The sequence below is a fragment of the Sciurus carolinensis genome, unplaced genomic scaffold (assembly GCF_902686445.1).
Source record: "Sciurus carolinensis unplaced genomic scaffold, mSciCar1.2, whole genome shotgun sequence".
NCBI classification, from domain to species: domain Eukaryota; kingdom Metazoa; phylum Chordata; class Mammalia; order Rodentia; family Sciuridae; genus Sciurus; species Sciurus carolinensis.
The window spans coordinates 145,864-166,798 of NW_025920305.1; the positions used below are offsets into that span (position 1 = coordinate 145,864).

At 38.2% G+C, this 20,935-nt stretch overlaps 2 pseudogenes; one reads left to right on the top strand and one right to left on the bottom strand.

The window, feature by feature from the left end:
• Positions 1-2,682: 2,682 nt before the first annotated feature.
• On the bottom strand, positions 2,683-5,992 carry LOC124975555 (phosphatidylinositol 4,5-bisphosphate 3-kinase catalytic subunit beta isoform-like; annotated as a pseudogene).
• Positions 5,993-19,736: 13,744 nt separating this feature from the next.
• On the top strand, positions 19,737-20,683 carry LOC124975556 (vomeronasal type-1 receptor 4-like; annotated as a pseudogene).
• The last annotated feature ends 252 nt before the right edge of the window (positions 20,684-20,935 follow it).

Here is a 20,935-nt window from a genome sequence, read left to right on the forward strand (position 1 = left end):
ATAATTAAAATTGGTATTCATAAGAAATTCCACAGCTTTAAATGTTCTCCACTAAAATGCCTTTCCCTCAAAGACACAATTTGCAGAGGCCATTATCACAAAACACCACACATGGGGTTCTTGAAAAGAAATTTGCTTTCCCCTCTTCTGCTGGCTAGAATGTTAACTCAGGAACCAGTATGCTTGGCCTTCTGGGAGCACTGTCTCTTGCAAGCAGAAGGTATTTTCCACCATTCTCTTGTGTCCACCTGGAGAGAGCGGCTGCATTCTCCAGTTTTTCCTATAGGGAGAAGAATCCCACTGGACCAGGACCCTACCTTATGAACTTAATCCAATCTTAGATATTTCCATGTAGGTCCTGTATCCAAATTCTGTCATATTTGTGGTTAGGTGTCAACATTTGAATTTCATGGAGACATTTAGTCTGTTATTCATGAAAATGTGCGTGTGTGTGTGTGTATGCCCACGTGCATATACCTTTCTCATAGTATATCCTGTACCTGAATTGAACTATAAGTCAAAAGTCATGAATAACTTTATACCACCATTTTTTTTAAGGGTTCTGTTTCCTTTGTTCTTATTTCTTTGTCTTCCATTTCATCTTCTGTCTGTCTTTTCTCAGACACAAAGTGATGAGGAAGCTGACTTGTGTGGAATGTCTGTGAATCTCATCCCCTTCTCTATGAATCCCGGAAATTGGGTTCCTTTTTTGTGGTATCTGGTTTCATTCATGTTGATATTATTAAAGTGTGAGCAAATGCAAAATTAGAGGCAGATTCTCAAAATGTTGTACTTTCAAAAAAATGGAAGAATCATCACAAGATTCCATATTTTCCCTCTAACCCTGTTTATAAATAAGCAATGAAGAAAAAAACAGAGAGTTATGGGTACTACCTATTTTCAACAAGTAACACAGGTAAAGTTAACTTCTAGGATTCAGTTTTTCATTTGTTTGTTTTAGTGGTGAACTTCATTTCTAGACCAGGTTTAGGCTCATGGTGAACTGAGTGGAATGTGATCTTCTCATCTACCCCTGTGTCACATCCCCTGTCTCAGTATCTCCCCCTGCAGTGGAACACTTCTTGAAATTGAAGAACATATTGACCCATTTTGATCATCTAAGTTCTTAGTTCATATCATGGTTCACTCTTGGTGTTGTTATATCTGTCATTTGGTGTTCATGGGTGTGTCTGTAGGTTACTGCCCCCTGGAGCATTGTAACTTTGTTCTGTCAGCCAACATTTTCAATTTTCAGTGATGTTCTCACTGAATATCTGAAGCTGTCCTTGAACTTGGAATTCTCCTGACTAAGGCTTCTCAGTAGCTGGGATTACAGGTGTGAACCTCCACACCCAGTCATTCCATGTTGACAAATGTAATTGCACATGTACTCCTGGAGTACCAGAGGAAGTGCAATCTATGTCCTAAAATCCTCTGTTCTATACCTTTCCCTCTTTTCCTCTGCTGTTCTGAGATGTGCACATGTTTGTAATGGCTATTAGAAGCTCTGCAGAATTCATCCTTTGAGCAACACAACATGTTCCAATACCTTGCAATTATTGCTCTTCACATCTATTTGTCTGATTCTGCTCTAGCCACTCTGCCCTCCTTGTGTTTCCACATGCATAAAATCTCTCTCTTGTGTCATACCTTTTCTAGTTCCCCCTTTCCTGCCTCGCTGCCTTCCATCCAGATTGCATGATTTTTCTTGCAGTGTCCTTGTTGATTCCCTTTCTATTTTCTGTTGCACATTTCCAAGCTAGGTGAACATCTTCATTAATGTTGGTTTAGTCAGGATTGTTACCAGCTCAGTGTTCACAGTCAGACAATCCTTGATCCATAACAACTATTCTCCCCTTGTGTAGAGCATGTCCCACAAGGTCCCTCTTTACAGCATGTATCCACATCCATGCAGACACATGGAAGTCCCTTGCTGGTGTCCCTCACATCAGGCAGAACACACACTGTGTTAACTCTCTGGAGATGTCATATGCCTATGCTACAAACCTGGGTGTCCACACTGTGAGCTACTTCCTGGGTTCTCTGGTCCTCCAGGCTCTGTGTGACGGCTTCTTCTGCACTGTGGCCTGGAGCTCTTCCCTGTGCAGGCAGAGGTGACAGTTGTGGAGCTCTTGCTGTGTCTTCTCTCAGGATCACTGTGCCAATGGTGCTATAGACTAAGGTTGACACCCAGTGCAGTCTCCTGGGTTTGCCATTTTCTTTTTTTTTTTTTCAGGTTTAAAAGATTTCTTTTGAAAAATAATCATAAATTCAAGTTAATTTTATAGTTTACACAATTTAAAAAGGGAAGGAAGACACCTTTCTCTCAAGCCTTATTTGGAAAGTAAGAATAGTTCCCAGTCCCCAGGTGTGGAGAGCTGTGCCTGACTGGTAACACTGGATCACAGCACTGGAAAAGAACTATTTACACTTTTCTGGTAAAGTACCAAACCCTTAAAAAAAAAAAAAATCAAACAATCCCTAGTAGCATTCCTTGGTGTGCAAAGTCAGCAGGAAATGATTATCCATAATGTTGACTCATACTCATGATGAGTCTTGGAAGCATTCAGAAAGCAGAGGGTGGTCATCAGGAATTTTTTCAGATTAGGTTTTGTGGGATGACATGTTCTTAATTTAACCGAGTTCCAAAATTTCATTCCCTTTATAACATGTCTGGCAGGGTCGTGTTTAGTTTAGTGCAAGTGCAAAACGAAAATGAAAACAAACAAATACATTAGGAGCAAAGGCTGATCGTTAAGATCTGTAGTCCTTCTGAACTGTGTGGGCCATCCAATTCACTTTAGTAGTCCAGCTTTCCCTGAGCGCCTCATCAAATTTTTGCTTAAATTGTTTGAGTGCTTCTTCTTCACTCTTCCCTAAGGCAAGAGAGTCCTTCAGGTATTGTATATCCTTAACGGAAGTAAGCTCAGGAAGCCCTGCAGTCAACATCAGTGCAAAGAGGGTGATGAAGAGATTCCCGCATCATCATAAAATCAGATACGCATCTTCACAACACTGGTAGAACCTGCCAAACTTTTCTGTGTTGCCTGTTTTTCCTTGTTGAATGACATGAATGAAATCATAAGTAAGAATAAAAGGCACTCTCTCCCTTTTAATGCCAAATTTAGATTTAAAATTCCCAAGAATATGTCCAAAGTCAATGTGGAAGAGCTGGCCGGTTTTTTTGACCATGATGTTGTCACTAGATCTGTCACCAATCCCAAGGACATAAGAAGCTACACAGTAGCCAGCACAAGAGAGGGTAAACTCCTCAATTGCTCAGTCCAGGTCATCCCCAGAATTATATTCCTTCAGCCAGTTCAGAAGGGCATCTTTGTTGAAAGCTGCTGCAGCAGCCACATTGCTAATATTCAGCTGAATGTCAGCAATTGTTTCAGAGGTGCTCACAACTTCAATGAGGCCAGAGCGATCTCCTGTTGCTAAACAGCCATAAGGCAGCATGCGAAGATCCAGACCAGCTTCTTTCCAGAGTAAATCCATCAAGCACAGCATTTGGGTGTGTTAACATATCCTGTCGCAAATCATCGCCATTTTAAAAAATCACTCCAACTGAATCCTCACCAAATACCTTGTTGTTCTACACCAGCCACAAAGGCTTCATTTTGGAATCCATGTATTTGCACTTTTCAACATAGAGTTCTGAGAGGATGACACATGGATTCAGAGGTGACTGCAGGTCAGAGAGGGCTTCCCGGTAAGCATTCTGATTTAATCAAGTGTGCATAGCCTTCTTCCCTTTAGCTCTGTTTAGCTTCATTTCATTCAGTTTGATTAAACTATTTAAAGTTTTTAACTTATTGAGTGCTTCAACCTGCTTGGAAAGCACTTTCATGTGGTCTACACTTCCTCGGCAATACGCTTCAAGAATCACACCAAACTGTACCGAGACAGCAGGAATGTGCACCTCTGACCTAAGATGCCAAAACAGAAACTGCCCTAACCTCCGATTAGCAAGTGCCCTTTCTAATAGGAATCTAGAGAAGGCACAATCAAGAAAAGGCTCATATTTTAAGACTTGCACCAGTTGTAAAAGATATTGAGAGAGTTCCTCATCACTCATCTGTCGCAGACAGCCCACAGCATATTCCCGCACGTACTGATCTGGATAGTTGAAATCCAGAAGCTCCAGAGCCTCTCGAGGAGAAAGTTTAGGCCAAATCTGAAGCAGTGCCTGAAGCTGAGCAACATCTTCAAGTTTATTCCACTTAATCGACAGGAGTAATTTTGGCAGTGACTGTGGGAAATTCTCTCTGCAATCTTGTCGCAAAGTCCAAATAAGATCCATTTCATTCTCACACAACTGAGACAAGGGATCCCTGTCCAAGATTTCTTTCAGTACAGCAAGAAACTTTTTTCCACCTCGACTTGCTACATTAGCACTATCACTGCTTGCAATCTCAGCTGCCTTTCAATAATTTTATCGAAGGGAGGGTAATAATAAGGTTGTTTTTTATTCTCTGGAAATTTAATATGCAAAGCTGTTGCATTTTCAGTATATGGATTTGTTTGAACAGTTCCCATAGGATTCAACATTTCTTCAAGTTCATCAAGAAATGAAGACCAGCTGTGCAATATTTTGTCTCCAGACCTCAATTGTCCTTTAAAGTCAAAAAACATAGTATTTACTCACGCTACAGGATAATGCACTTTCCCAGCTTTCCTGGTGGTCTGATATTTAGAGGGATTTATAGTTTTTATTGATTTCTTCGTTTTTACTTTATCCAAAACCGCATAAACCGCAAAACATAATCGAGCCATTCTTGGCAAGTCACAAATATTAATATCAAATTCCAGTGGTTCATTCCAAATGTGATCATTTTCCCCTGATATCTCTGAGCTTACAATGGTTTTACACAGAAGCTCGGTACCATGAAAAAGACCAGCCCTGACATGAACTTTTACAGTTTCTTCTGTGTTAAGTTTATTTCCCTTAACCAAGACAATTTGAAAAGGGTTGTTATTGTCCCACACATGAGAAATAACTCGTGTTTTCTTTGGTGGTAAGGGAAGAGGAAGGTTAGATGAATTCCGATTTATGGCAGCCTCTATGGCAATCATTTCCTGTTCATACATTTTCTTTATCTTACTGCATTCCACAAGTATAAAATGGGGTAAGATCCTGTTCATTACACAGTTACGGATATACTGGAACTGAATTAGTGGGTGATCACCAAATACATATTCTACTCTCCCACTGACTTGCAACACATAGTCATAGGGGCTAGATTCATCTTCCTTCCCATGAATAGTCAAACGTTTTTGGATTGCCAATTCATTTATTTTGATAGGATTCATATCAGGAAACACTTGAAAGCTAAACACATCCTGACAATTTTCAAAATGAACAGCTACAATGAGCTTTCCTCCATAAAGTTTATCTTCCAAGTTTTCAAGAGTAGATGGCTCATGCTCGGGTGGATACGTTTGCTTCAGCCAGTCAATCCATGATAATCCCACAAGTGACTGAATCTTTTCTTCACTGAATTTGCGCATTTTTCTTCTAAATTCATTCACTTCGGGATCCTTTAAGGCATCAAATTCATGCAGACCTTTTCCTATAAGGACTCCAATTTTTGAATCCAACTTTTCTGCCGGATCACAACTTCTTGTCACTAATTTGAGAACAGGAAGAAAAGGTCTGACATCGCAGAGTCTTCGTGTTTCATCTTCAAGCTCCTCATATACAGCAGTTTGATTCACACATGCAAACATATAGGAGTCAATTTCCATAAGGAGGTTAACATTGGGTAATTGTGAACTTGCTTCCATAACATCTGCTTAATATAAGAAATGGTAGCTTCCCGTGGTACCTCCAACTGGATATAAATCCCAGTGGGCAAAAGAAAATCCACAGGTATGGAGCCATCAGATGCTATCTGTGAGTCCACTGCCCAGATGTCAAGGACGTCTGCCATAGCAGGAGGCATCATGAAGCTGAAGCACATTCACAATCATGGGGCCCTCAAAATGACAGTCCTCATTTCATTCTTTTAGGAGAATAGCATTACGAATTTTTTAAAAGTGAAGTTTTCATGTATGACTTTTTTAGATTAGAAGATACACTGGGACTCAAGGAGAGAACAGTGAATTCTTCCTAAGTTTAGGTGAAATAATTTTGCTAGTTGGAAAATACTGTGGAGCTGCCCGGCGCTCCACCACCGCAGGCTCCCGCTCCCAGTGCGCGGTCAGCAGCACGGGCCGCCGCGACCGCCTCGCTCCGGCGCTCCCATCTCGGCTCCTTTCAGTCAGCTCCCGCCGGCCCAGCGCAGCGCTACGCCCGCCCGACCGCCCGCCGCCCACCGCCCACCGCCCACCGCCCACCGCCCACCGCCCACCGCCCACTGCCATGGCCCAGTCCGCAGCAGCCGCCGCACCACCCCACGGAGCACGCGCGCCGCCGCCGTGCCCGCGCCTGCGCCTGCCATTTTCTATATGTCTGAATTGGGAGGGTAAATCTTGTCCCTGTTACTTCATGGCTGAAAGTCCAGAGTCTTTTCAGTCTGATGACCTACCTGACATTTGTTTGTAGACAACACTTCATTGGTTGGGAATCACAGTTTTTTCCATTCATCTCTCAGGGGTTTTCCTTGCCTTCCTGCAAGGGTCTCAGTTTCCTCTTCAGTGGTGAGTAGGAGAATTGGAGAGGGTGTCTTGGTTTTCTTCCTCACTTTCAGATGAAGAACCCATATGTGTCAGTGTATTTCCTCCAGGTTGTTTCCCAGACAGGTTTCATCCAATTACCCAAGATCCAGTTGGCTTTTATTTCACCCTTAGTTTTTTGAGTCAAATGGACTGTGAATGGCTCAAATTTTTCTTTGCATTTGTTCAGGTGACCGTGCATCATATTTCTTTTAAACTATTAATATGGCATAATACATGTGGCCCCGGGGGCAATGGTGTATGTTTTATTTTATTTATAGCTAATCATATGAGTGGTGTGCATTGTAACATAAGCACAGATCCACGTGATAGAATTTGTTCCAATTCAGGGCACAGTACCTCCTCCCTCCCTGCCCTTCCTTCCCTACATCATTCCCCACCTACTCCTGTGGACTTGCCCCTTCTGTTTATTGTGTGTATACATTGCCCTTCATAGGAACAAAAAAGGTGGAAATCCCTGTGGTAAATTCACACATGCACACTGCATAATAGCGTCAACCTGATTCCAGAGCCTGCCCTTTCTCAGTGCTCTCCCCTCCCACTCAGCCCCTTGTCCATTCCTCTGATCATCCTTCCATTTTCATGGTATCTTCCCATCTTTTTTCCACTTAGTTCCCTAACTACTAGAGAACACATTTGATCCTAGACTTCTAGGTCAGTTTTCTTTCCATTTGCATGGTGTTCTCCACTTTCATTCATTTTCTGGAAAATGTTAGTTTCCTTCTTCTTTATGACTAAGTAACACTCCCTATTTACACATTTTTTAATCCAGCATCTACTGATTGGCAACAGAATGGGTTCATAAGTGGTTATTGGGATTTTGCTGCTATGAATGTTGATGTACCCATATCTCTGTCATATGTGGATTTTAGTTCTTTTAGGTAAATTCCCAGGAGTTGGGTACCTGGGTCATGTGGTATTTCCATTACTAGTTTGTTGAGGCATGTCATTCTGTTGTTCCAAGTGGTGGAACATTTGCTGTTTCCCCAACATGTATGAGTGTGCCTTCCACCCTGCAGATCTTCCAGCACTTGATATCTTATTTACTCTTGATGATTGTCAATCAAATAGAAGTGAGATAAAAATTCAATTGAGGTTTGCATTTCTTTAATTGCTAGAGACATTGAACTTTTTTTCATATATTTTTTAGCCACTTGTATTTCTTCTTTTGTGAAGTGCCTCTTTATTCTGGATTTTAATCCCCTATTGGAAGAGGATCTGACAAAGATTTCCCACTCTGTATTCTGTCCCTATGGGCACTGAATCATTTCCTCTGCTGTGTAGAATGTTTAATCTGATGCTGTTGCACTTCACATAGAGCTACAGTGGAGTTGTTAAGGAAGTCGGTGCCTGTGTCATTATGTTGGAGTGTTGAAGCTGTTTTCTTTTAGCAGTTGCAGAACTTCTGTTGATCCATTTGATTTGATTTGAGAGCAAGGGGACAGATTGGGACCTTCTTCATTCTTCAACATTTACATATTTAGATTTCCAAACCACATTTGTTCTAAGGTGGTTGTTTCTCCAACATATGTTCTTGAGACCTTTGTTGAACACCAGATAATTGTATCTAAGTGGGTTTGTATATGTGTCCTCCATTCCATTCCACTGGTCTTAATATCTGTTTTGATGCAAGATCATGCTGCATTAGTTATTATAGCTCTTTAGTATAATTTGGGATCAGGTGTTTTGTGGCCTCCAGCATCACTTTTCTTACTCACTTTTGCTTTGGTTATTCATAGTCTCCTACTCTTCCAAATAAAATTTAGTTCTGTTTTTCCAGTTCTGATAAGAACATCATTGGTATTTTGATGGGGTTTGCACTAACTCTGTATAATGTATTTGGAAGTATGGCTATTTTGTATATTTTATTACTGTCTAACAAGGTACACAGGAGTTCCTTCCATCTTCTGATATCTTTCCCAATGTTTCCTCAGTGTTCTACATTTTTAATTGTAGAGATCTTTAAATTTCTTGATTGGATTTCTTGTGATTTGTCCTTTCTTGGGGTTATTTGAAAGGGATAATTTTCCCAATTTCCTTTACACTGAGTTTATTATAGGAGAGATACTGATTTTTCCAACATTTTTTTTGTTCTTTCTAGATGGACCTGACAATAGAGTGTATGATGACATATAATATTTATATGGAGTATAACTTACTCTAATTATGATCCCATTCATGTGGTTGAACATAATGTGGAGTTATAGTGGTAGTATATTTGCCTATGAACATAGAAATATGTCTGATAAATTCTATTGTCTTTATAACTCCCATTCCTCCAAACTTACATTCATTTTCTTTTATACATCCAATGGATTCTCTTCTCCCACCCCCTTATTGTGTGGTAGCTTCCACATATTAGAAAGAATATTCATTCTTTGGTTTATTGTAATTGGCGTATTTCACTTAGCATGATAATCTCCAGTTTCATTCATTTACTAGCAAATGCCATGATTTCATCCTTCTTATTGGCTGAGTAATATTCCACTGGTTATATATACCACATTTTCTTTATGCATTCATCTGTTGAAGGTCAGATAGATTGGTTTCATAGCTTAACTATTGTGAATTGAGGTACTGTAAATGTTTATGTGGCTGCATTACTGTAGTATGCTGATTTTAAATCCTTTGTGTGTATCATGATATGGGATAACTGGGTCATATGGTGATTTCTGAGGAAATCCTTACTGCTTTCCATAGTGGTTGCACCAATTTTCAGTCCCACCAGCAGTAACGAGAGAAAATTTTTTCACACTCATGGTCAACACTTATATACACTTTTTTTGTTACTTGTGTCTTGATACCTACCATTCTGACTGGAGTGAGATGGAATCTTACTGTAGCTTTAATTTGCATTTTCCTAATTGATAGTGATGTTGAACATTTCTTCTCATTTTTGTTGTCCATTCATATTTCTTCTTCAGTGAAGTGACTTTAAGTTCCTTTGTTCATTTATGGATTGGGTTAGTTGATTTTTTGTTGTTAAGTTTTTGAGTTCTTTATATATCCTGGAAATTAAGGCTCTATCTAAGAGGCAGTTGGCTAAGATTTTCTCCCATTCGTAGACTCTCCCTTCATGTTCCTTATTGTTTCTTTTGCTGTGAAGAACTTTTACATTTGATACCATACTATTTATTGATTCTTGATTTTACTTTTTTTACTTAGGTATTTGTTAAGGAATTCAGTTCCTAGGCAAACATGATGGAGATTTGGGCCTACATTTTCTTCTAGTAGGTGTAGGGTCTCTAGTCTAATTCCTTGATACTTGATGCACTTGAGTTGAGTTTTGTGCAGGGTGAGAGATAGGAGTTCATTTTCATTGTGCTACTTATGGATTTCCAGTTATCACACCACCATTTGTTGAAGAGACTGTTTTCTCCAATGTAGGTTTATGGTGCCTTTGGTGTGAGATAACTGTATTCATGTGGGTTGTCTCTGTGTCTTCTTTTTCTGTACCATAGATCTTTAGTCTGTTTTGGTGCCAATACCATGCTGGTATTGTTACTATAGCTCTGTAGTATAGTTTTACAGTTCTCATATTGTGATGATCATGCTTTACCTTCTCCTGAGCATTGCTCTAGCTATTCTGTGCCTCTCACTTTGCAAATGGAATTTCATAAGTGCTTTTTCTATTGCTCTGAAGTATGTCAACACAACCTTAATAGGAATTGCCTTGAATGTGTATAAGTGCTTTTGGTAGTATGGCTGCTATAGACAGCAAATAACTTATTGCTTTGAGTTCTGTAGACTTGGGACAGCTTGACTGCACATCTGGTAAGGTTTCCATTTGAAGGTGTGGGAAGATGTGCCCACTTGTAAGGTGGATGCTGTCAATGTGGCTGATTCCATGCCTGGCATTGTAAGTCCAATATCTTTAAATTTAGAAGCCTGCTGACCTTGTTGAAAGAGATACCAGTGTGCTCAAACAGCCTTGGGACTCCAGCTGCCCAGAGGTGGAAGATTTACTGCACGAGCAATGAGGCCCCAACCAGGCCAAATCCCCACAGTTCTTGCCTTTTTTTTATCTTGAAGACCCTTTCAAACAATAAATCACTCTGGTGTTTTCCCTATAAAATAAGATTGGTGAGCTTTCTGTGTTCAAATCAGACCTATTAGGTCTTTTTCTCCCTTCAAGCCCCTGCTCCAAAATTTTTTCAGTGCCTTTTTTACTGTTATTATATTGCTATTACTGCATACTTTTATTTTCCATCTGGTTCAAACTTCCGTTTTGGCTTATTGATCTTTCCTGTTCAGGATGTGGCAAGAGGCCATTTGACAATATTAATTTTGCCTATCCAAAAACATGGGAGGTCTTTCCATTTTCTAAGTTATTCTTGATTTCTTCTTTAGAGTTCTGTAGTTGGCATATAGAGGCCTTTTTCCTCTTTTTTTAGTGATTCCCAAATATTTTATTTTTGAGACATTGTGAATGGGGGGATAGTATTCCTTATTTCTCTTTCACTTATTTAATCACTGATCATAGGAATGTAATTGATATATGGATCTTAATTTCATATCCTGCTACTTTTCTGAATTCATTCATGATTTCTAGAAGTTTTGTAGTAGTTTTTTGGGGTCTTTAAATATAGAATCATGTCATTGGCAAATAGGGATATTTTGAATTCTTCTTTCCTATTCACATCTGTTTAATTGCTGTCTTCCGTGTAATTGCTCTGGCTAGGTTTTCCAGGACTATGTTGAATAGATGTGGTAAAAGAGGTCATCTAGAACACTTAAAAAAATAGCTTATCCCTGTCTTTCCAAACTTTTAATAATTTATTTATTTATTTGATTCATTGTACACAAATGGGGTACAACTTGTTTCTCTGGTTGTATATGAAGTAGAGGTGCACCATTTGTGTAATCATACATGTACATAGGGTAATGATATTTTATCATTCTGTTATTTTTACTTCCCCCACCCTTTCCCCACCTCTTTTTTCCTCTATACAATGCATTCTTTCTTCATTCTTTCCTCTCACCAACCCCCCATTATGTATCATCATCCACTTATCAGAGAAATCATTCAGCCTTTGATTTTTGGGATTGGTTTATCTCACTTAGCATGATATTCTCCAACTCCATCCATTTACCTGCAAATGCAGGTAATTTTATTCTTCTTTATGGCTGAGTAAAATTGCACTGTGGCATATGTACCACAGTTTCTTTATCCATTCATCAACCTGAAGGGCATCTAGGTTGATTCCACAATCTATCTATGTGATTGAGAAGCTTGAACTTGGGGTGACTGCAACAATGTAGTATGCTGATTTAAATCCTTTGGGTTTAGGCCAAGGAATGGGAAAGCTGGGTCAAATGCTGGTTCCACTCCAAGGTTCTAAGGAATCTCACATACTGCTTTCCAGAGTGGCTGCACTAATTTTCAACGCCACCAGCAATGTATGAGTGTACCTTTTCCCCACATCCTTGTCATATCTATAGTTGCTTGTATTCTTGATAATAGCCATTCTAATCAGGTTGAAATGGAACCTTAGGGTAGTTTTTATTTGCATTTCTCTTATTACTAAGATGTTGAACATTTTTTCTTTTTCTCCCCTTCTATTAAACATTGTCCTGGAAACTCTAGCCAGAGCAATTAGACAGACCAAAGAAATTAAAGGATACAAAGAGAAAAGAAGAACACAAACTATCCCTATTGCCGATGACATGATTCTATATTTAGAGGAGCAGAAAAATTCCACCAGAAAACTTCTAGAGCTCAGAAATGAATTCTGTAAAGTAGCAGGATATTGAATTAATGCTTATAAATCTAATGCATTTTTATTCATATGTGATGAATCCTCTGAAAGAGATATTAGGAAATCTACCCCATTTGCAAATAGCCTTAAAAATATAAAATAATTGGGAATCAATCCTACAAAAGAGGAGAAAGACCTCTACAATAAGAACTACAGAACACTAAATAAGAAATTAAAGAAAACCTTAGAAGATGGAAATATGTCCCATGTTCTTGGATAAGTAGAATAATATTGTCAAAATTGCTATACTACCAAAAGATCTATACAATTTCAGTGGAATCCCAATTAAAATCCCAATGACATAGCTCATAGAAATATAGAGCAAGCAAACCTGAAATTCATTTGGAAGAATAAGAGACCCAGAATACCTAAAGCAATCCTTAGCAGGAAGGGTGAACAGGGGGGTATCACAATACCAGACCTTCAACTATACTACAGAGCAATTGTAACAAAAATGACATGTTATTGTTTCAATTGTTAGAGGGAATGCTATCAATTTTTCTCCATTTAGATTGACTGGTTTGGCACATATAGGTTTTACAATGTTGTTTTTACTATCCCTACTTTTTCTATTGTTTTGAACATAAATCAATGCTCTATTTTTCCAAATGTTTTTCTTCTGCCTCTATTGAGATAATCCTGTGATTCTATTTTTTAAGTCAGTTGATGTGATAAACTATGTTTGATTTCTATATGTGGACCAACCTTGCATCCCTGCAATGAACCCCCACTTCATCATAGTGTGCTATCTTTTTACATGTTTTGTAATGAAATTTGCCAGTATTTTATTATGAATTATTGCATCTATGATCATCAGTAATATTGGTCTGAATTTATTTTATTCATGTGTCTTGACTGTGTGGGTACCAGGGTGAAACAGCTTCATAGAATTAGATTGTAATGGTTCCCTCCTTTTCTATTTCAGGGAATAATTGAGGAGGATTTGTGTTAGTTATTTTTTGAAGGTCAGGTAGAACTTGTCTGAAAATTCATCTGGTCGTGGGTTTTATTTTCCTGTATTTTGTATTTGGTGGTTGGCTTGGAATTGATCTCTTTAAATTTTCTAAGTTCTCCTGATTTGATTTGAGTAGGTAATGGGTCTTGAGAAATTTGTTAATGTCTTTAAGTTTTTGTATTTCATTAGAGTATAGATTTTCAAAATGTTTTCTGTTTATCTTCTATTTTCAGTAGTGTCCATCGTGATATTTCCTTTTTTTTTCAAGAATTTTAGATTTTTCCCATTTCTTCATTATCTTGACTGAGGGTTTATCAATTTTGTTTATTTTATTGAAGAATCAACTTTTTGTTTTGTTGACTTTTTTTTCAATTTCATTGATTTATTCTCTGATTTTAATTATTTCCTTTGGGTGTTGATTTGTTTTTCCTCTAGAGCTTTGAGATGCCATGTTAGGTCTTTTATTTGTTGACTCTCTTCTTTTAATGTATGAGCTCAATGCAATAAACTTTCCTCTTAGCACTGCCTTCAGAGGGTCCCAGAGATTTTGATATGTTGTATAGTATTCTCATTTACCTCTGAGTGTGTTCTTATTTCATCCCTGATTTCTTCACCAATTATTCACCAATTATTCAATAGCATATTATTTAGCCTCCAGACTGTCAGAGTACCTTCTATTTTTATTTTATCATTGATTTCTATTTTCACTCCATTATGATCTCATAGAATGCAAGGTGTTATCTCTAATGTTTTGTATTTGCTAAGACTTGCTTTGTGAGCTAAGATATGGTCTATTGTAGAGAAGGATCCATATCCCATTGAAAAGAAAGTGTATTCAGTCATTGATGGATGAAATATTCTATATATGTAACAAGTTTAAATTATGAATTATATTTTTTAATTCTATACCTTCTTTATTTAGTTTTTTTTTTTTGAGGATCCACATACTTGTGAGAGAGGTGTGTGGATGTCATCCAGCACTATTGTGTTGTGATCCATTTGATTCTAGAAATTGAGAAGGGTTTGTTTGATATATGTGGATGCTCCATTTCTTGGAGCGCACATATTTAGAATTTTTATGTCTTGTTGATATGTAATTCCCATAAGCAGTGTGAAATATACTTCTGGGATCCTTCTGATTATTGTTGGCTTGAAATCACTTTATCTGATATGAGGATGGAAATCCCTGTTGTTTACATGATTCATGTGAGTGATATATTTTTTCCTATCCTTTCACTTTCAATCTGTGGGTGTTGTTGCCTATGAGGTGAGACTCTTAGAGACAGAAGATTGTTCGGTTTTGTTTTTTAATCCAATCTGCCATTTTATGTTTTTTCTAATAATTTTTTAATCTGTTCTAATTAGTTATATGTGACACTAGACTACATGTATGCACTTTGATATATCACAGATAAATGGAGAAAATTTCTCATTTTTCTTTCTGATCATACATGCTCTAGAATCATACTGATCACACAGTCATATAGGTAAATAAGATAATAATGTCTGTTTCATTCTACTATTCTTCCTACCACCCCGTATCCCTTCCTCACCAATTCCCCTCTAATATATCTAAGTAACTATATTTTTCCTATACCTCCCACCCCATACTGTGAATTATCATCCACAGATTTGAGAAACATTAACCTTTTTTTCTTGGAGAGTGGTTTTGTTCACTTGGCATCATGTTTTCTACCTCCATCCATTTACCAGCAAATGCCATAATTTCATTCTTCTTTAAGGCTGAGTAATATTCCATTATATATATAATTATATAATATTCCAGTATATATAATATAAATTATATATATAGATAGATAGTATGATATTTAAAAATCACTTGCTTATCCATTCATCTGCTGAAGGGCACCTAGGTTGGTTCCATATTTAGCTATTGTGAGTTGCACAACTCTAAATATTGAAATGACTGCATCACAGTAACATGTTTGATTTTAAGTCCTTTCAGTATAAATTGAGAAGTGGGATAGCCCGTGAATGTCTTGTTCCATTCTGTGTTTTCTTAGAAATTTCTATACCACTTACCATAATCATTTTATCAATTTTGCATTTCCACCAGCAATATATGATGTACCTTTTTCCCCCTCATGCTCACCAACATTTATTGTTGTATTCTTGATAATTGCCATTCTGACTGGGATGAAGATAAAATCTTAGAGTAGTTTTGATTTATATTTCTTTAATTGCTAAAGAGGATGAATATTTTTCATGTATTAATCAAAATATTGTTTTTTCTTCTTTGAAGGTTCAGTTCCTTAGCCCATTTAATTGAATGGATATGTGGTTTTTTGTTGTTGTTGTTAGGATCTTTGAGTTCTTTATATATCCTAGAGATATTAGCTCTATCTGAGATGCATGTTGTAAAGATTTTCTCCTATTCAGTAGGCTCTCTCTTCATGTTATTGATTCTGTTCTTTGCTGAGAAGAAGACCTTCTAGTTTGATTCCATCCCATTTATTGATTCTTGAGTTTACTTTTCTGCTTTAGGAGTCGTGTTATAAAATCAGATCCTAAGCTGACATGGTGAGACTTGGGCATACTGTTTCTTCTATTAGGTACAAGGTCCTTTGTCTATGCCTAAGTCTTTTATCCACTTTGAGTTGAGTTTTCCATGCAGGGGAGAGATAGGGTTTAATTTCATTTGTTGCATGTGGGACTTCCAAGTATTCCCAGCACCATTTATTGAGTAGTCTACTTTTTCCACAGTTATTTTTTTGGTGCCTCTGTAGGTATGAGATAACTGTATTTAAGGGGGGGTTTCTCTGTGTCTTCTATCCTATACCATTGGTCTACTTGTCTCTACATTTTGGTCTAATACTATGCCATTTTGATTGATAAGATTATGCAATTTACATTCAATTTATATATTGAGATATGAACTTTTATAGCCATTTAGATATATTCTTGTCTTTAATTTGTTTGGTTAATCCTTTGATTGACTATTCTTCTGTGTTGTTCCTCTCTTGGCTGATATTCACTTTTATTTCTCATTCTTCTTTATGAAATACAGATATGTTGTGTAATACAGATTTCTAGTTGTGAATTCTTTATCTTTTATTATCATGAATGAGCTTATATTTTCATTGTCAATTCTAAGGATTTATTTGTTGATTTCATATTGTTGACTGGTATCCATTTTTTTCACAGTTTGGTATATATTATTCCAGACCTTTTAGCTGTGAGAGTTTTGGTTTAGATCAGCTGAGATCTGGATTGGTTTCCGTCTAGATGTGACATGCTATTTTCCTGTGGCACCCCTTAAAATTCTATCCTTCTTATGGTTAGACATTTTCATAATAAGGTGCCGTGGTGTGGTCTGGTGTAATTTTGTTATTTTGGGGTCCTTTAAGCCTCCTGTCTGATTTTCTATTCCACCATGCTGACTTCCCTCTTGTCACCTGCATCCTCCTCTGAGTCCATTTACTGCTTTTAAAGTTTGGTTTCTGGTGTTTATGAACCCTCAGTTTTCCAGTTGGATTATTCGTGATATCCTCTATTTTTTGACTATATTCTCTTTTCCAATATCAGCAAGTGTTTTTATTGCTGTGTCAAAAGTTTTCTTGTTTGTTGGAGCAATTTTGTAATTGTTAACTTTGGTGGCAAATAATTGGAACGTATTTATTGACTCATTGGTTGGTGTGTATTGAGTGTTGTTTTCCACTCAAGGGGAGATTTTGTAACTCAGAATTGAACACCTTGACCAGGGAGTTCAGTCTATAAGCCACTTTCTGCTGCATAGCCCCAAGAGGTGGCATCTTCTAATAAAGGTCTCACCAGAATGCAAAGTACAGGCTGGGGCCGCCATGAACTTCAGTAGAAGGCACATCTGACCTTGGAGGCCTCTGAGTGGAAAGTATATGCTCAACCACAGTATGTTTAATACTGTGATGGTTTGAGTACATCACTTTTAATACTACCATAACATTCAAACTTGCACTCTGCGTAGTTGTTGGATTTCTCTGCAGGACACATGGACATTTAGTTCAAAAACACTTGATCTTATTTATGCTTAATATTTAATACATGGATGTGTTTTATATCTTTGTTGACCTCTTCTGAAATTCAGGTGCCAGTGCTGACTCACAGTCTTAGCAGTGCTATTCAGGTCCAGCTTTAGAATGTACTTACAGGATTGTGCACATGTCCCTGGGCATAGTTCACAACTCCTTGTAGCAATCAGATGCATGCATGCACAGGTAAGTTGAGTGTTGGAGTTCATAAGGACTTCATGGATATTCAGTTGTAACCCCTCTATCTCCAAGAAGGTTAGTTTGAGATAATGGCACATTGTGACTTCTGGATCCTTTTTAGAAGTGGAAGCAAATTTAAATTTAAATTTGAATGATAATATTTTCCCAAAGAAGAATATAATTCTATGCCTTAAAACAATGCAGAAATACAAATGTGAAAGAGCTATAGGTAAAATAATTGTGGTTTATGGCATTATATTGTGCACTGTAATGGGTGCAGCAGGCACAGTGGCCTCCCATGGATAAACCAGGCTGTGCAGTCGTGGGGTGTATGTCCAGATGACGGTCTGGGAGTCATCCCTGGCCTCCTACCTCTAGCAGGAAGGAGTCTGATCTCCATTGATACTGAGGGAACACTGTGAATAAATCTGGATGATCAAGTTATGAAGAACTTAGGTTTGCTAAGTCAGGTGGCCTGGGAAGGAGAGAAAATGGTGGAGGTAAGATCTCTGCCTGCCCTTGGAGAAAGTGGAAAATTATAAATGATCAGGTTTCACCTGAAACTGTCAGAAAACATATTCAAGACATCATGAACTTTAAAAATCAGATTATGTTCACCATGGTCAAATGCGTAAAGAATCATGATTTCAAACAATTCTAACTCATAAAGGAAAATTGCATAGTTGTTGGATGGCACAAATGAGCCTGTGGAGGAACAGCACTCCAACACTGTGGTTTCTCAGTAAATAATTTGAATACTGCTCCCTTAACAGGATAATAAGGGTGTAATCATGGTAGTACACTTAATGCCAAAGCAAGGATTGTGGCGAAAGTGTAGCCTTGGATGACTTGAGAGTGTTGTCATGAACTTGCTCAGTGTGGAGCCACATATAGAATTGACCAGGAGTGCAGGAGGGAATGAAAGTCTATGTATGGTTCAGGTGAAGGAGTTCTGGGGTCATTGAAAGTATCCCCAAGCAAATGAAATAGTGAAATACACTCCAAAATACAAAGTTACATTTGAGATATTAACTTCATCAATTTCAATATTAACCTGAAGTAATGTCCTATCATTTCTACTGCAGTTACACTTGTGAATATATTAATTCTGTGTCATAACAAGCATTCGGAAATATTCAGACCAAAGGGTGGATTTTGTACATGTTTGAGGCCTCAGGATACAGGAACCTTTTGTTATCCTGGGTTCATAATCATGGTATATGTGCAGGTTCTGCTTGAAATTTGTGTCCTAGGACTGGTCCTGAGAACTGAGCAATATTGAGCTTGATGATCTGCATGTCACTAGCTCAGCAGAAGTTGTGAGATCCACAAATATCTCAGATCATTGCTGTTTGACACATGGTTAGGGAGAGAGGTGAAAAGGTCCCATGTAGGAAACACTGTGTTGCCTGACTGTTCAGCCATTATTGACATGGAGGAGTGTGTGTGCTCTGAAAATTCCCAGGCAGAAGTTGAAGTACACTGGGTAGTCTGCCTGTTAGAAGGATCGTGCCATTCAGAGAGCTGAGAATACAGAAACATAGGCTGAAGATGATATACAGTCAGAGTCTCAGAAGAAAACATGCCAGATAAGTTGCACACATGCCTTTAACACAGGCCTCATGTCATTTACTGAGTATTCTAGAATGTTGTGTGGTGACTTGAATCCCATCTTCTTCTCTGCCTCATTCAGTGATATGTTGTTACCAGGAGTCCCTGGAATCCAGGCTCTGGAAGTTTCTATCCAGGCCCTAAAACACAGAGAACTGGACATTTCTTTTCTTTTTTTTTGGGGGGGGGGAGTGCTGGGGATCGAACCCAGGGCCTTGTGCTTACAAGGCCAGCACTCTACCGACTGAGCTATCTCCCCAGCCCTGAGAACTGAACATTTCACCACCCTTTTCTATCTCTGAATTCTCAATATTTGTTAACAATCTATATTTAAAAATAACCCAACTGATTATTTATTTATCATTGTAGGGCCCATGGTCCTCATTAAAACTTCAGAGACATCCTTAAGATAATGTTCCTGGGATCTGCTTGCAACTCAAAGGTACTGCATCTTTGCACCTGCCTATGGTGTGCCAAGACCTGATTTTATTGCCAGTACTGAAAGATAAGAAGATGATGATGATGATTCCAAGTGACACAATCTTTGGGGTTTTCCTCATATCTCAGCTGTGCATTGGTGTCCTTGGGAACTCCTTGCTCTTCATGTTATATGCATTCATCTTCTTAGTTAAACCCCATCTCAAGAAGCACATCGATCCCATTGTTACACAGTTGCTATTTGCAAATATTCTAACCATCTTATTTACCATGATACCAGATATCACATCAACCTTGGGAGTAAGGCGGTTTTTGGATGATGTTGGTTGTCAGACAGTTTTGTTCTCATACAGAGTGACACGTGGTGTTTCCATATGCACCACCTCTCTCCTGAGTGCATTTCAAGCCATCACCATCAGTCCCAGTAACTCTAAGTGGGCATGGCTAAAATTTAAGTTTCCTACATGCATGTATCCCTTGTTGCTTTTTTTCTGGGTCATCAACATGCTCATCTACATCCATGTTATCGAAACTGTCACAACAATTAGAAATTTCACTCTGGTTGGTCGTGGCTATGTTCATGCATACTGTCAAACCAGGCAGTTTGGAAACCAGAACTCAGGGACATTTATAAGTGCCATCTTGATTCATGATCTGGTGTTTGTGCTCCTCATGATCTGCACCAGCCTATACATGGTGAGTCTCCTCTACAGACACCACAGGAGAGCCCAGTATGTCCACAGCTCCCGCGTCTCCTCTCAGTTACCTCCTGAACACAAAGCCACCCGCACCATTCTCCTGCTTGTAGGTTGCTTTGTGTTCTTGTATTTCTCAAACAACTGTTTGACTCTTTACTCATTTTATGCAAGCCACAAAATCCCAAGGCTGGAGGGACTCAGTGGAGCTTTATCTTCATTCTACCCAACCATCTGCCCATTTTTGCTCATGAAAAATATAAAATTATTTCCCAATTCAATTCATTATTTTCAGTGATGAGAATGAGAGGTTCCCAGAGGGCATTTGGTGTCTGATCTGATGCCCCAGGCTTTAGACTGCAACAGGGCAGGGTTCTTAATGACTTGCATTGGTAAAAAAAGGCCTTGTTGCTCTTGAGCACTTCATATGACACTAGTGTGAGTTGAGATATTCTACAAATGTGAAATGCACTCAGAGTTAGAAGGCTTAGTTTTATCAAATGTACAGAGATTACATTGATAATTTTCACTTTGTTTGCATAATTAAATTTTGTAAATGATGATTACTTTTTGTACTTATTATTATTC